The sequence below is a fragment of the Pongo abelii genome, chromosome 10 (genome assembly GCF_028885655.2).
Source record: "Pongo abelii isolate AG06213 chromosome 10, NHGRI_mPonAbe1-v2.0_pri, whole genome shotgun sequence".
In the NCBI taxonomy this organism is placed as follows: domain Eukaryota; kingdom Metazoa; phylum Chordata; class Mammalia; order Primates; family Hominidae; genus Pongo; species Pongo abelii.
In genome coordinates, this window is record NC_071995.2 from 93,116,817 (window position 1) to 93,132,649 (window position 15,833).

At 42.4% G+C, this 15,833-nt stretch overlaps 1 protein-coding gene and 1 pseudogene across 3 annotated transcripts in view; one reads left to right on the forward strand and one right to left on the reverse strand.

Moving 5' to 3' along the window:
* The window catches only part of TMCC3 (transmembrane and coiled-coil domain family 3), a 311,066-nt gene that overhangs the window by 20,231 nt on the left and 275,002 nt on the right, over positions 1 to 15,833 (reverse strand).
* Positions 2,217 to 2,726, forward strand: LOC112135866 (U6 snRNA-associated Sm-like protein LSm3; annotated as a pseudogene).

Here is a 15,833-nt window from a genome sequence, read left to right on the forward strand (position 1 = left end):
TGTGCATAGGTCCACAAGGACCTGCATGTTCAATACTTGAAGGCTTTTACAAGTCTTCATGGCCTTGGTATATAAGTCAGTATCACTGACATTTTTTACTATTAATCATTTTAGTTGAAGTCTATTTCAGGTCTAGAGTCTAGGCCAACCTTGTCCAATCCATGGCCCAGCATGGCTTTGAACGCAGCCCAATACAAATTCTAAACTTTCTTAAATCAGTATGAGATTTTTTTTTTTTTTTTTGAGACAGTCTCACTCTGTCACTCAGGTTGGAGTGTAGTGGCCCAATCTCGGCTCACTGCAACCTCCGCCTCCTGGGTTCAAGTGATTCTCCTGCCTCAGCCTCCTGAGTAGCTGGAACTAAGGCAAATGCCACCACACCCAGCTAATTTTTGTATTTTTAGTAGAGATGGAGTCTCACAACGTTGGCCAGGCTGGTCTCCAACTCCTGACCTCAGGTGATCCGCCCGCATCGGCCTCCCAAAGTGCTAGGATTACAGGCACGAGCCACCACACCTGGCCAGTATGAGGTTTTTTTTTTTTTTTTTAAGCTCATCAGCTATTGTTAGTGTTAGTGTATTTTATGTGTGGCCCAAGACAGTTCTTCTTATTCCAACGTAGCTCAGGGATGCCAAAAGATTGGAAACCCCTGGTCTAGGCTGCTCCTATGATATGCCACCCAGAATGTGCTAGGCTTTGCCATCGTATTAATGTCAAAATCTCAGTGGCTATAAAAGAAAGGCTTATTCCATGCAAATGCTAAAAAGTTGGCTGTGAGTCAGTGGGGGGACCCAGGTTACGGTGGGGCCTCTACCGTCTGGACAGAGAACTCACTACACTGACCCTACCTAACTTCTAGGGGACAGGGGATTATAATCCTATTACATGCCCAGGAGATAAAATATCATGTTAGTGACATGTGTAGTAACTTTCTTAATTGTTAAAAACTCTCTGAGGTAGGTTCTACTATTATTACTATTTTATAAACTAGTCACAGAGAAGTTAAGTAAATTGCCTGGGGCACACAGCCAGTAACCGGCAGAGCCAGGCTGGAAATTCTGGCTGTCTGTCTCCTACCTGCCTAAAAACGACTGAATACTTTTATTGTGAGTCAGGCACTGTGCTAAAGATTTTTTAATGCATTCATATATTCTTCACACCAACCCGTTTATGAGAAAACCGAGACTTGTAAAGGGTATGTTTCTTGAAGCCCATGAATAATAAATAGCTTAGGTGGGGCTCAACTCAGGTTTATGAAATATGCAAGACTTAGCAAGATCTGTACCAGCTCAGCCCCAGATCCTGCGAGAACCTCTGCAATGCCCTTAACATGGTCATCCATTGCATGGATAATCTGGGCTTGGTTTAGACTACTCTGTCAGAAAATTCTCCCTCAGGCTGAACTTGAAATAATCGTGGCTGTAACTTTGTGTCCACAGCTCTGGTGTGGCTTCCTGGAGCCACATCAATCAGGTCTGATATAGTCTATAAAATCTATTTTTTTTTTTTTGAGACAGTCTCTCTCTGTCGCCCAGGCTGGAGTGCAGTGTCGCGATCTCCGCTCACTGCAACCTCCGATGTTCAAGCGATTCCCCTGTCTCAGCCTCCCGAGAAGCTGGGATTACAGGTGAGTGCCACCACGCCCTGCTAATTTTTTTTTTTTTTTTTTTTTAGAAGAGATGGGGTTTCACCATGTTGGCCAGGCTGGTCTTGAACTCCTGGCTTCAAGTGATCCACTTTGCTGCATATTCTAAAATATAAACAGTGATTTGGGCCAAATAACTTTATGAAGATAAAAAAGCTTACTGCTTGTATTGGAACAATGCCTACGCATTTACAATCACTAAGAGAAGAGAAAGAATGAGATAAAAACAGAAGATAAAAATAAAAGATGAAGGACCTCTGGAGAAAGAAGCCCTGTCCCTAAGGGCCTAGCAAGTGAGGGGTTCATACCTGCCCATGTAGGAAAAGGCAAACAGCAGATAAGCCCTGGATCTGCCTGGAGAGAAGGGAGAGTGCCCTTCTCTGTGCTGGCTGATACAGCTGGGAGACCGATGTACTGCTCAGCATGGCCCCACAGAGGGGTACCTTTGTGTGTTCTCCCAGAAGAACAGGAGCTTTTCTATCAGAAACAAGCGGGGTTGTGTCCTCACGCTTCGAGAGACTGGAGTTGCTCGTGTGTTCTCGCGATACGCGGGAGACGCCGCTGGGTCTGAAACGACGCGGACCCGCAACAAACTACCAACACTGGAGAGGAGCCCTTGGATGTTATCGGGCTCAGCCTAGATGAGCGAGTTTATGTGAAAATGAGAAATGACCGAGAGCTTCAAGGCAGATCACGTGCTTATGATCAACATTTAAATATGATCTTGGGAGATGAGGAAGAAACCGCGACTACTATAGAAATTGATGAAGAAACATACGAAGAGATATATAAATCAAGGAAACAGAATATTCCAATGCTCTTTGTCCTGGGAGATGGTCGTGCTGGTTGCCCCTCCATTGACAGTTGGCTGAAACAATTTGTCCTGTATGGAAAATAGGAGACTTTGTACAGTAGCCTTTCTAAATGTACAAGACATTCAAAAGAGAAACCTGCATACGTTCTGATATTAAGAAATAATTCTGGGGATTCTCCCACTCCTGAAATGAATTTATTTGCAGATAATTCACAACTTCTTAAGCTACATGGCATTTTAATTTTTCTAAAGCTCTTCAATAAATATGACCACCAAGATGCAGAGCTCTTTTTCAGGACTTGTTTTGCTCTGTTATCCTTACAGACAATTTCTGATTTTTTTTTCTTTAAATTAAAATTGGTGTTTCCTCATAGGAAAAAAAAAAAAATATATATATATATATATATATATATAAAAGATACAGTGGCTGGGTGCCATGGCTCACACCTGTAATCTCAGCACTTTGGGAGGGGAGATTGCTGTAGCCCAGGAGTTCGAAACCAGCCTGGGCAACATGGTGAAACCCTGTCTCTACCAAAAAAAACCAAACAAACCTAAAATTAGCCAGGCATGGTGTCATGCACTTGTAATCCTGACTACTCGGGAGGCTGAGGCAGGAGGGTCAGGAGCCTGGGAGGTGGAGGTTGCAGTGAGCATGAATCGCACCACTGCACTCCAGCCTGGCAGCATGGGCAACAGAGGGAGACCCTGTCTCTAAATAAATAAATATACATATATGAGAGATACCCCTAGCCCATCTCCCTCTTGCTATCCTGGGGTCACACTTGACATGCATTTACAAAATGTCTAGCCAGAGTCAGTGAACAGGGAACCCAGGGAAGCTAACTGAACCACCGGATCCCAGCATCCTTGCTAACAGAGCTAACCTATACTGGAAAAATAACTCCAGAGGCTGGATAAGGCTCCTTGTCATCTGTTACTAGAAACATATTAATACCTTCATGGGACACCTACACAGAATATTCGATACCTACATTTGCTAGAAGAAAGCTGCACTTTCCCCCACTGCGTGCTGGAGAGGAAAAATCTTAAGGACCTTCATATGGTATCCAGAAGGACATTTTATTAGGAGAGTGTCTTAGCACAGTGTTTGTTCTAATTTGTTTAGACAAGGAACATTTCCTTTCATAGTTCAGGTCTGACAATAGCACACTCTGAACTTTAAGTAAGTGCACTGTGTTCAGCACGGGAACTGAGTCAATAGTTTTGCCATAAAGGTTTTATTCCTCACATCCCCCCTTCTTCCTCTCTTGGCATCACTGACAAAAGAAATTCTGTAGCCTCAAGAATTCTATTTCCTGCCAGGCGCTGTGGCTCACACTTGTAATCTAAGTACTTTGGGAGGCTGAGGCGGGTGGATCACTTGAGGTCACGAGTTCGAGACCAGCCTGGCCAACACGGTGAAACCCTGTCTCTACTAAAAATGCAAAAAAAATGAGCCGGGCGTGGTGGCAGGCGCCTGTAATCCCAGCTACTTGGGAGGCTGAGGCAGGAGAATCACTTGGACCCCAGAGGCAGAGGCTGCAGTGAGCCAAGATTGCGCCACTGCATTCAAGCCTGGACAACAGGCTCCATCTCAAAAAAAAAAAAAAAAAAAAAAAAATTCTATTTCCTGAGAGCAGGTAAAGTAAAATCTCATTACTCTGGAATTAGGGATCATTTGGAACAGGAGCTAGAATACACATATCTTTGATGGCCCAATCCTTTCTCCAGACACTGCAAATTAATAGTGTAAAGGAGATTAGGCAATGTTTAAGAGTCTCAAAAACAAATTCTTCAAGCATCCTCAAGCACTCACAAACACCTGATACTGTAATTAGAAATAATTATCTTCGGCCAGGCGCGGTGGCTCATGCCTGTAATCCCAACACTTTGGGAGGCTGAGGTGGGCAGATCGCCTGAGCTCAGGAGTTCGAAACTAGCCTGGCCAACATGGCGAAACCCCGTCTCTAATAAAAATAGAAAAATTAGTCAGGCATGGTGGCAGGTGCCTGTAATCCCAGCTAATCGAAAGGCTGCGGCAGGAGAATCGCTTGAACCTGGGAGATGGAGGTTGCAGTGAGCAGAGATCGTACCACTGCACTCCAGCCTGGGTGACAGAGCAAGACTCTGTCTCAAAAGAAAGAAAAAAAAAAAAAAAAAAAGAGCCAGGCATGGTGGCGGGTGCCTGTAATCCCAGCTACTCAGAGGAGGCTGAGGCAGGAGAATCACTTGGACCCTGGAGTCAGATGTTGCAGTGAGCCAAGAAGGTGCCACTGCATTCAAGCCTGGACAACAGGCTCCATCTAAAAAAAAAAAAAAAGAAGAAGAAGAAGAATTCTATTTCCTGAGAGCAGGTAAAGTAAAATCTCGTCACTCTAGAATTAGGGATCATTTGGAACAGGGGCTAGAATACACATATCTTTCATGGCCCAATCCTTTCTCCAGACACTGCAAATTAATAGTGTAAAGGAGATTAGGCAGTGTTTAAGGTTCTGAAAAACAAATTCTTCAAGCATCCTCAAGCACTCACAAACACTTGATACTGTAATTAGAAATAATTATCTTCTCATTAAGCCTCTACCAGGAAACAGTGGTAATCTACTTTGAGTTGCATGCACTTAAAAAATGTATCTTTCTTCAAAACAGCTTATAAATCACACTTCCAATAAATACAAACTAATCCTTTACAAAATTAGTCTGACCCGGTAAAGATTTCTACGTACTAAATCTACGTAAGAATTAAAGGGGGAGGAAAGGCCAGATTCAGCATGAATGTCCCTTGAAAAGTAGAAGGGAAGGCTACGGTGATGAAAATAGACCAACCTTACATGAGCACCAATTGCAAGGCAAGGACAGCCATAGTCCCTGGGGAGGAAACTGTGGAGGGATGTGAGGCAACACCCAAAAAAGGCAACTTCTAAGAGGAGCAGGGAGTCTCTGGGGACCCTGTGTACCTTGAAAACGAGCAAGTTTGGGAAAGGGAAGTGTACATTTATTTAATATCTGCCCCTTACCTCTCCAGGCCTGGGAACTAAGAACCATGCCTTTTAAATTTATATATATATATATATATATATACACACACACACACACAGAGAGAGAGAGAGAGAGAAAGAGGTCTCTCACTCTGTCACCCAGCCTGGAGTGCAGTGATGCAATCACTAGCTCACTGCAACCTTGAACTCCTGGGCTCAAGCAATCCTCTCGCCTTAACCTCCCAAAGTGTTGGGATTACAGGCGTGAGCCACCGTGTCTGGCAGAACCAGGCCTAATTTTAGGACTAAACACAGAACAAATGTCCACTGAAGCTTTTAGTTCCTAACTCAGAAGGAGAGAAGGGGTGAGCAAGAGCTGCTAGGCACTAAACTTAAGGTCTTTTGGGGGCAGTTCTGGAAAATTTCCCATCCATGCTTGTTCATTCCCATAGGTTTCTGGCAGTGTCTGTCAGTAAAACCTCCCCAGGAAGAGGGGAAGCCAGCAAGGAAGGGGATGTGGAAATATCGAGTTTACTCTGGGAGAACTGCCCCCAGGAAAAACGAGTCTCCGAGGCCCTTAGTCAGAGAGCAGAGAAAAGAGGCCAAGCCTGGGAGCAGAGGGTCTGCCTACTGCCCTGCCCTGGCGGCCCAGTCTTCTACATTTCCCATCACATTCATTCACCACCTCACTTACCCCTAAAACACACATGGTGGGCCTTCTTAGAAGGGACCTGTACTTAGTGTAAGTTTCTAAACGATAGTTACAAATCCAGCACCTGTCTTGCAGAGTCTTTCGGCATCTCCAGCCTGAACGAGCTCTATCAGGCCATGCTGTGTTCATTATAGGCACCCTGCACAAAAGGGAAAGTAACTTGTCTCCTAAAATATAGCTTCCTAGATAAATAAGTGAATATAACAAGGGTGTGCAGTGTTATCTATCAGATAACAATAATTGTTTCCCTTTTTGCCTTGGACGCTAGGAAATTCAGAATCAAACTCAGAGTAACTGTTAGATCTGGTGATCAGCCTATATGTTTTCCCCTCCTTTTTCAACTTTTGGATATTAGCACTACTCTAACTGTATTTTCCATGTGTCTTATCATAATCATAATCTTAGTGGAAAGAGGTGGGTATACTTTAACCTGCTTATTAAAAGGCTAGGTATGTCATCTTGCCCAAAGATGAACACTATACCAGCATTCCTATGTTTAATAGTGGGAATGTGGTCAAACATACGCAGCTCATGAACCTGCACCACGACTTCCCCATCCCCATTCCCAGGGCATCCAGAGAAAGCCACATAATGGTCACAACTTGGCTCATGTCCTTTGAAAAGTTGCTATGTAAGACTGAGTTAGGAAACAGCATTTGGTACTGGAGCCCCAAAGTGCATTCCCAAAGCATCTGCAAGGCTTATAATTACATTTTTTTCTGAGGGTGAGGGTTTCATTTATTTTTGATAGTAGAACAAATACTGGAGGGAAAAACATGTACTGGATGATTTGCAGTATAGAATTTTCTTATAAATGGATCAGAATACTACTAGCTATCAGACAAGGCTTAGAAATAAGTAGCTATTCAAGAGTAGAAGAAAAACTGATCAACAGTCATTTCTTTCCCTTTTGCGATGCTGAAGCTAATTTTGCGCAGTTTTATTTTGTCTAATAGATGCCAGCAGTATTATCACCAAATGGCAATTAGAACTAAAAAGCTGCCTTTAGTTGTATCAAAATAATATAGCATTCAACTTAAAGAAAAAAAAAGTCCATGAAAAGTACATTCAATCGATATTTTGGTACAGCATTTATTTCTGGCATAGAAAAACAGCCTTACTTTGAAGTTGTGCTCGGCCTTCAAATGAGGCCATCAACATAAAAACTGATTTCCTTGGGTTGAATAAAATCATCTTTTCAAAAGATAAATCAGATTATACCCTGTTCTTTCCCAAAGATCTTTAATGTTGCCTAAAGTGTGAAATACTTAACAAAGAATTTAACGCTCTCTTGATCAGGGTCCTATCCTAGTCATTTTCCAGCAGGCCCATCCATCACGATGTTTTGAGCACATCTATGTATAGCCCCTAGGGTAAGGCTGGACCTTTATATACACTCTCCTTTAATCCTCATATCTCCATGTCATTAGCTCTGCGTTGCAGATTTGAAAGGGGGAGGCATCAAATAAGTTATGGTGACAGCTAAGAAGACACAGAGCCAGGATTTGTACTAATGCCTAGTTTTTAACCTCCATCTTATTCCATGTGTGTGACGAGCCAGTTACACCTGAACACTGCATGCACTTTGCTATTTCTGTGTCTGTTCCTCACCCTAGCATGGTCTCCTTCCCAATTCACCTTTCAAGGACCAAGTCAATGTCTCTTCCACAGAGGTTCACCCACCCCCACGCCCAGCTAGGATTGACTGCTTCCTTTGTGCTTCCCCCCATTTGCACTGACTCCTCATACAGTGCTTATTCTTCCAGGTATGACAGGTGTTTGAATAACACATTTGTTCCTCCAACATTTGGATGCCTCCTTGGAGAGAAGGATCATCTGTCATCTACTAGGCCACCTGTGTCTGCTCCACACTCTTTCCTCAATAGGACCTTAGTGCTTATTAAGTGAATCAGTTGTTGACTAGCAGCCAACTAGGGCAGCCAGTTGTTTAGGGACAAGTGGCTGCCCTAGTTGTTTACATTTGCTCAGCTGTTTGCAATGAGATCAAGAAGAACCTGCAACTGAGGTTGTACTGGGTTGCTTTCAAAACAGACCGGACCATGAATCGTTCATGGCTTGCAACACATGTGAGAGGTCAAATAGGAAACTGATGTTTCATGGCTCTTCACTGCTCCAAGCAGAATATAGGTAATCAATTACCAAATGATAAATATTGCCAGGCATGGTGGCTCATGCCTATAATCCCAGCACTTTGGGAGGCAGAAGCAGGAGGATCACTGGAGCCCTGGAGTTTGAGACCAGCCTGGGCAACACAGTAAGTTCCTGTCTCTATTAAAAAAAAAAAAAAAAAATTAGCCAGGCCTGGTGGTGTGCCTGTAGTCGCAGCTACTCAGGAGGCTGAGGTGGGAGGACTGATTGAGCCCAGGAGTTTGAGGCTGCAGTGAACTATGATTGCTCCCTTGCACTCCAGCCTGGGTGACAAAGCTAGACTCTGTCTCTAAGAAAGAAAAAGAAAAAGAAAAAAAAAATTAAGATCTCCCATGTACAGAATATGCAGGTATGATCCTTTCCGCCCTAAGGGCCCTTTTCCCAGTGGGGACCATTGTAATTGTGGCAGACAGCTCAGGTGCCTCCTCCTTTGGACACACCCATATGTTCTGACTCAATCCATTATTTGTGATGGCTTAAGGAAGCAGTCTTCAATAATTTCTCAGGCCAGGTGCAGTGGCTCACGCCTGTAATCCCAGCACTCTGGGAGGCTGAGGTGGGTGGATCACCTGAGGTCAGGAGTTTGAAACCAGCCTGGTCCAACATGGCGAAACCCCGTCTCTACTAAAAATACAAAAACTAGCCGGGAATGGTGGTGCATGCCTATAATCCCAGCTACTCAGGGGGGCTGAGGCAGGAGAGTCGCTTGAACGTGGGAGGCGGAGGTTGCAGTGAGCCAAGATCGCGCCATTGCACTCCAGCCTGGACAACAGAGAGAGACTCTGTCTCAAAAAATAAATAAATAAATAAATAATAAAAATAAAATAATTTCTCTAATGCACCAGCAAGGTTCTCAAATGTAGTTTCTTGTCACTTAGGAAATCATAATTTGATAGAACATGAACACAGAAATGAAGGAGTTCTTTCACCCTCCAAAGTCCAAGAAGGCAATGACTTGTTTAAAGGACACAAGCAGGCCTCAAGAAGAATGGCTCAAGAGAGGACAGAATCTTGCCAGGATCATTCAAGTTTATCAGAAAAGAGAAGCCACCAGTTACTAAAGACTTATCAGCATCAAATAATTTCCTAAATGTTTCCGGTACCTTATTTTTCCTTTCAAGAATCTGATATTAGAACTAAAACTCCCATCTTCTCAGAAAAGTGACTTACTAGGACTCAAAGCTAGTAAGTGGCAGAGCCGTGTGATTCCAGCCCAGGTGCACCTGGCTCCAGGAATATCCTACCTTATCTTGAGTTCTTTCTGTGTATGCCAAACCATTTATCACACATATACCTGTTTCCTATAACCCCTAAAACCTCTCAAATCTACTTAGTTTACTCAAATCATTGTGCTACCATTAAATACTGCAAATGTGAAAAACATGTATGATAGAGAAACCAGAAGAGCAAAAACAGACTCCTTTAGACTCCTTGGTGCCATGAGGCAATTACTGGAGATGTTCTCAATTTGGCATTCATAAGTAGGAGAAGAAACGAGCTTAAATCCCAAGATACCTTGCATAATAAAAAATGTGGGTTACTTCTGTTTTACCCACTACCAAAGATCCTCAAGGCCAGCTTATACATAAACTCCCTCTTTGGCTAAAGCTCCAGGAGGTTCTACAGTCATTAAATGCTCTGCCGTCAATAAGAGCAGACTTTCTTCTCCCACAGCCACAGACATTTAAAGGCTCCAAAGATTCGTGTTTCAGGCAGAGAACAGTCCTCCTCTAAGATCATACTGTTTTGTGATCTGGGATAAAAGAAACGACAAAGAAATAAAACGAATGGTGGGCTGTGATTTTAAAGATAAACACTGTATCATGACCCTTCTTAGAACCTAAGTCTATATTTGGGTTGGCTGTATTTCCAAAACACAGGCAACAGACTTCCAGGACCCACTCACAACACTCGCAGCAACCAGGCAGCTCAGACCTCATGGGAAAGCTCTGATTCCAGAGCCATGTATCCTAAATAAAGGTTTGCTTCCAGGGTGGTAGCATAAGTTAGTGGTTAAAGGCACAGATTTCAGAGCCAGACTGCCTAGGTTCAGCACTGCCATGTGAATTGCCTCGTCTTGGGCAAGTTACTTTCTCTATGCCTTGATTTTCTCATCTGTAAAATGAGGACGGCAGTATCTACTAGTTCACAGTGTGACTGTGAGGATTACAGGAATTCATGATAGGGTCTTGTACAGAGTAAGTGCTATAAGTGTTGGCCATGGTTTATTAAACCTAACACACCCCAGATAGGTGGGTTCTTCAGAAGACTCCAGAGCCAAGAACAGTGATGCTGCTGTCACCATCATTAAGCTCTTTCAACAGAAGCCAATCATTGTCCCCATTGCCCCCACATGCACAGAGTGTTTGTGTGTACACAAACTGCTGCTTATCTATGCATCTTGCAGCAGAAAGGAGGGTGGAGAGTGGAGAACAGGGTCTCAAATTCATACCAGGAGGTCCCTTAAGAATCAAGTTTCAATGAACCTGAACAGGAAAGATAATTTTTAAAAGATACCCCCGCCCCCCCCACACACAAGCCTAAGATACTGCTTTACAGAGTCTTACCTAGTATTTAATTTGACTTGTAAAAAGGTACTTTATGTAAAATGACTAAACTTTACATTCTCAACAGCCAGCTCTTAATGCTTTTATAATTGTCATGAGTTTTCTATGTTGCTATTTTCAGTAAAACTAGGACTCTGAAGACCCTAAAGACAGATGTCTAACATTTTCCACCTCCAAGTCTTTAAGCAAAACAAGAGAAAATCGTATTAGAAAGACATATCTAATGATTATAACTTGCTACTTCCTCTATAAAACCTCCTTAGCCTACTTTTTGAGAGTATTATGGCATGACCAGGCACAGTGGCATGTGCTTGTAGCCCCAGCTACACAGGATGCTGAGCCAGGAGGATCGTTTGAGCCCAAGAGTTGGAGGCCAGCCTGGGTAACACAGCAAGACCCCATCTCTAAAAAAAGGAGTGGTGGTGGGGGGAAGAGAGAGAGAGGGAGAGAGAGAAAATGAATGAATATGAATTATGCTTGGAAGCTTGTTTTTACAGATATTATGTTGGGGGTTTGGGGACTGGGTTATACTTAATTCCATGACCTTAGGGGTAAACGGCATAATTATTTTATTGATGTTCTCTCTCCTTCATCTCTTCTTTAAATCTGTCACCAAATTCTGGTTTTTTTTTTTTTTTGGCTTGGTAGTTTCTCTCCAGAATGACCTTTCCTTGCTATCCTCAGGGCCATCTACCTTAATCCACATCCTCATTTCCTATCTCACCTATAGCAAGGGCAACAGTTTAACTGGGTTTCCTTGTTTTCAGTGTTCTGTTCCTTCCATCTAGTCTATAGGAAGTCATTACACTGATCTTCTAAACTCCCACTTCCATCACATTAAAACACTGCTCAAGATGTTCAATGATTCTTCCTTTAATAAGGAGATTGGATTCCTCCCCTTGCTGGTACTTAAGCCCTGAGTAATTTTTCCTATTCAACTTCCAATGTCTTCCTCCTTCCTTCACCACGCACCAACTGGATCTCAGCACTGTGGTACATGAACATATTTCTGGACTTTCTGTTTCACCTCAATACTTAACACCATTCCCTTCTGGACACAGCATCTCAAGGCCTCTGTCATATCCAAACCCTACCATTCCTTCAAGATCTCTTCCATGAGGCCTTTCCAAAGGACTTCTTCTCCTTCCTGATCCATTTTGGCTCTTATGTATACTGTTAGGTGAGTCCCTCTTTGTTTTATCGTCTTTGCTGGGTTTTTTACTAGTTACTGAAAGCATTCACTTTCTCAGGTGCCATACAACACTCAGCATAGAACGCGCAGTATCACTGAGCAGCAAATACCTATATACAAACCCAATTTCTCTATGCCATAACCCAGTATATTACAAATTCTGAATGAGACATCCAAGAAAGAAATACATGTTTACCAATATATACATACTTATGTATGTGCACATATACATGCACACACCTAATTAAAACACAAGTTTTGTAAAATACTACTTATCTTTACTACACACAATGTAACTGTATTTACAGTTACCTAATTTTCTGGACAACTGGATATTAGAAATTATAATTACTTTTGTTAATTTTATTATGTAGAAAAAGTCCTTGTTTGCAGATACATATTAGAAACAAAGTGTCCTGGCCGGGCGTGGTGGCTTATGACTGTAACCCCAACAGTTTGGGAGGCTGAGGCTGGCAGATCACTTGAGGCCAGGTGTTCGAGACCAGCCTGGCCAACACTGTGAAAGCCCATCTTTACTAAAAATACAAAAATTAGCTGGGCAGGATGGTAGATGCCTGTAATCCCAGCTACTCGGGGTGCTGAGGCATGAGAATCACTTGAACCTGGGAGGCGGAGATTGCAGTGACCCAAGATCATGCCATTACACTCACTACACTCCAGCCTGGGCAACAGAGTGAGGCTGTGTCTCAAAAAACAAAAAAAAAGGCTGGTCGCAGTGACTCATTCCTGTAATCCCAACACTGTGGGGGGCCGAGGTGGGTGGATCACATGAGGTCAGGAGTTCGAGACCAGCCTGGCCAACCCTATCTCTACTAAAAAATTGGCTGAGCATGGTGGTGCGCGCCTGTAATCCCAGCTAATTGGGAAGGTTGAGACAGAATTGCTTGAACCTGGGAGGCAGAGGTTGCAGTGAACTGAGATTGTGCCACTGCACTCCAGCCTGGGTGACGGAGTGAGACCCGGTCTCAAAAAAAAAAAAAAAAGAAAAGAAAAAAGAAAGTGACCTGATGTCTGTATATCACTCACTTTTAACAGGTTACAAACACACACAAAGAAAATAAGAACATTTTAAATTGTTGACTCTGGGTAAGGTAGATGAGTATTTGCTGTGATGTTCCTTCTGCTTTTCCATATAAGAATATAAAGTGATAGTTGTTACTCATCAAATTTATTTCATGACCATAATCCTGTTTGAAAAACAGTGCGTTATAATTAGAAAAAAGACAAGCCACTTGTCCCTGTGTTTGTTAATCATACTTAAGGAAGGCTCTAACATTCTGAAGAACGTTCTGTGGTTACTTCCTGGCCAATAAAGGATTTAATGTTCCATTGCTGAGTCTACTAATCTCTCCTTCAAAATCCTTTCTACGAAACTTCTGTGAATCATTAAGACCTTAGCAGAAAGGTATAAGATTAGGGATTGGTTTTTTACTTGCAGAGATCAGACTCAGAACTTACCCTAAGACCTCCTATACTGAGAACAATCCTTGTGGTTTTCACAGGGCTTTAAAATAACTAAATCTAGGAACATCAAAAGTTCAAGACAGTGCGCTAAAACTGAAAGTGCCACAGCAAACATGTGCACTGGTTACATTTTCCCCTTCCTTTTCCTTTAAGAATAGGTTTTAATAAAAGACGAAGTTCCATGAACAGTCAGTAACATTTCATTTAATTGACACTAAGGGAAGTATTCTAGATGAGTGAATGAAATTCGTAGATAACTGAAACTCCAAGTCTTGCTAATTAGAGATTTCTAGATTTTCTTCTTTCTTTTAATTTCTTTTAGAGACAAGGTCTTGCTCTGTTGCCCAGGCTGGCTTCCAACTCCTGGGCTCAAGTGATCTTCCTTCCTCAGCATCCCAAGTAACTGAGGCTACAGGCATGCACCATCATGCCCAGGTGGATTTCTAAATTTCCAAGATTGTTTTCCTGTTGACTATGGACATCCACATAATCAAGTCTGAATTGTGACACAGCAACAGTGACCTCAAGAAGACAACTGAACTAGATCACTCGGGGGAACTGGGATCCAATTGACCTTAAGTCCTCATGAAGAAGCAAGGTGGCTGAACTCTGCAAACTCTAAGGGCCTTGCAGCTCTTACACGCAGCAGTTCTGTTACTACTAGGTCTGTAAGGCTGGCACCCCGCACGCAAAATGCCAATAGTCTTGTTCACAAAATTATTAGCACAGACCAACTGACACAAACTGAGTATTACTCTTTATAATGAATCTTATTTTTTATTTTTTTGAGACAGAGTCTTGCTCTGTCACCCAGGCTGGAGTGCAGTGGTGCAATCTCGGTTCACCGCAACCTCTGCCTCCCAGGCTCAAACAATTCTCATGCCTCAGCTTCCCGAGTACCTGGGATTACAGATATGTACCACCACGCTTGGCTAATTTTTGTATTTTTAGTAGAGATGGGGTTTTGCCATCTTGTATTTTAGTACAGACACTGTTTTGCCATCTTGGCCAGGGTGGTCTTGAACTCCTGGCCTCAAGTGATCTGCCTGCCTTGGTCTCCCAAAATGCTGGTATTATGGGCATGAGCCATCCCTTTATAATGAACCTTATTTACCAAAATAAAATTTAAGCAACAAGTCATTAAAAACCATACGTAACAAAAGGAATGAAAAACTGTTCAACAAACAACCCAGACAAATCTCATGTGTGTAATACTTAATGAAAGAAGCCACACACAAAAATGTGATGGTGTATGATTAGCGTGCTACGGAGGTGAGAACAGTGGTTACCCTTTGGGGTGAAGTAGGGGTAGGGAGAATGATTCACCAGTAGGTGGCACCAGGGAGCACCGGGGCGCTAACAACATTGATCCAGGTGGCAGTTACTCAGGGCATATACACAGGTAAAAATTATCCAGCTGTACATTTAAGATGTATACACTTTACTGTAAGTGAAACCTCAAAAAAGTAATAAGATGCAAAAAAACTTAGATAACAAAAATGCAGGAGCTGTCAAAACTATTGTCTTTATAGTACCTGTAACATTACAAATACACAATGAATAAATGTTTACAGTATTGCTCAATTCTAGCAGGAAAAAAAAAACCTTAAATTTCATTAGCATGTCAACCTGTAATGCATTTTGTCACCTCTTTAACATTTTTAAAGTTTCCCAAACTTTCATGACACTGTCTCATAAATATTTGTTTTTAGAATACAAAAGAGCCAATGAAAAAGAACAGAAATCCACATCGTGTACTAGCAAGGCATTAATATCTGTGGTTTAACTGAATACATCAGATTTAGATACAAAAATATGCAATTTAGAATTCTGCAAAATGCAGCAAAATCCTAATACCATGTTGATCCAGATTGCTAATGCCTTGTTTTATTACATAATAGGCATTTAGAAAGCCAATGTTTCTCAATGAGGCTGAATTCAACTAAAAGCACACAAAGTACAATTAGGGGTTGCTTACTTAGACCAAATTGTTTTTATGATAGCTAATGGAACTGATTAATTTAGGTTGCAAACCAAGCCCCCTAAAATACAGAATTGCTACTCGAAAATGTTTTTCTGGGCATCTTTTGCGAACTAAGTCCTGTGTTGAAAGAACTGGAGTCAGAGAAATATGATAAGCTCTGTCCTAAGAGGTCACTCTTGGGGCAGGGAGGTGTACAGAATTAAAAAATGTAACAAGGCCAGGCACAGTGGCTCACGCCTGTAATCCCAGCGCTCTGGGGACTGAGGCAGGAGGATTACTTGAACCCA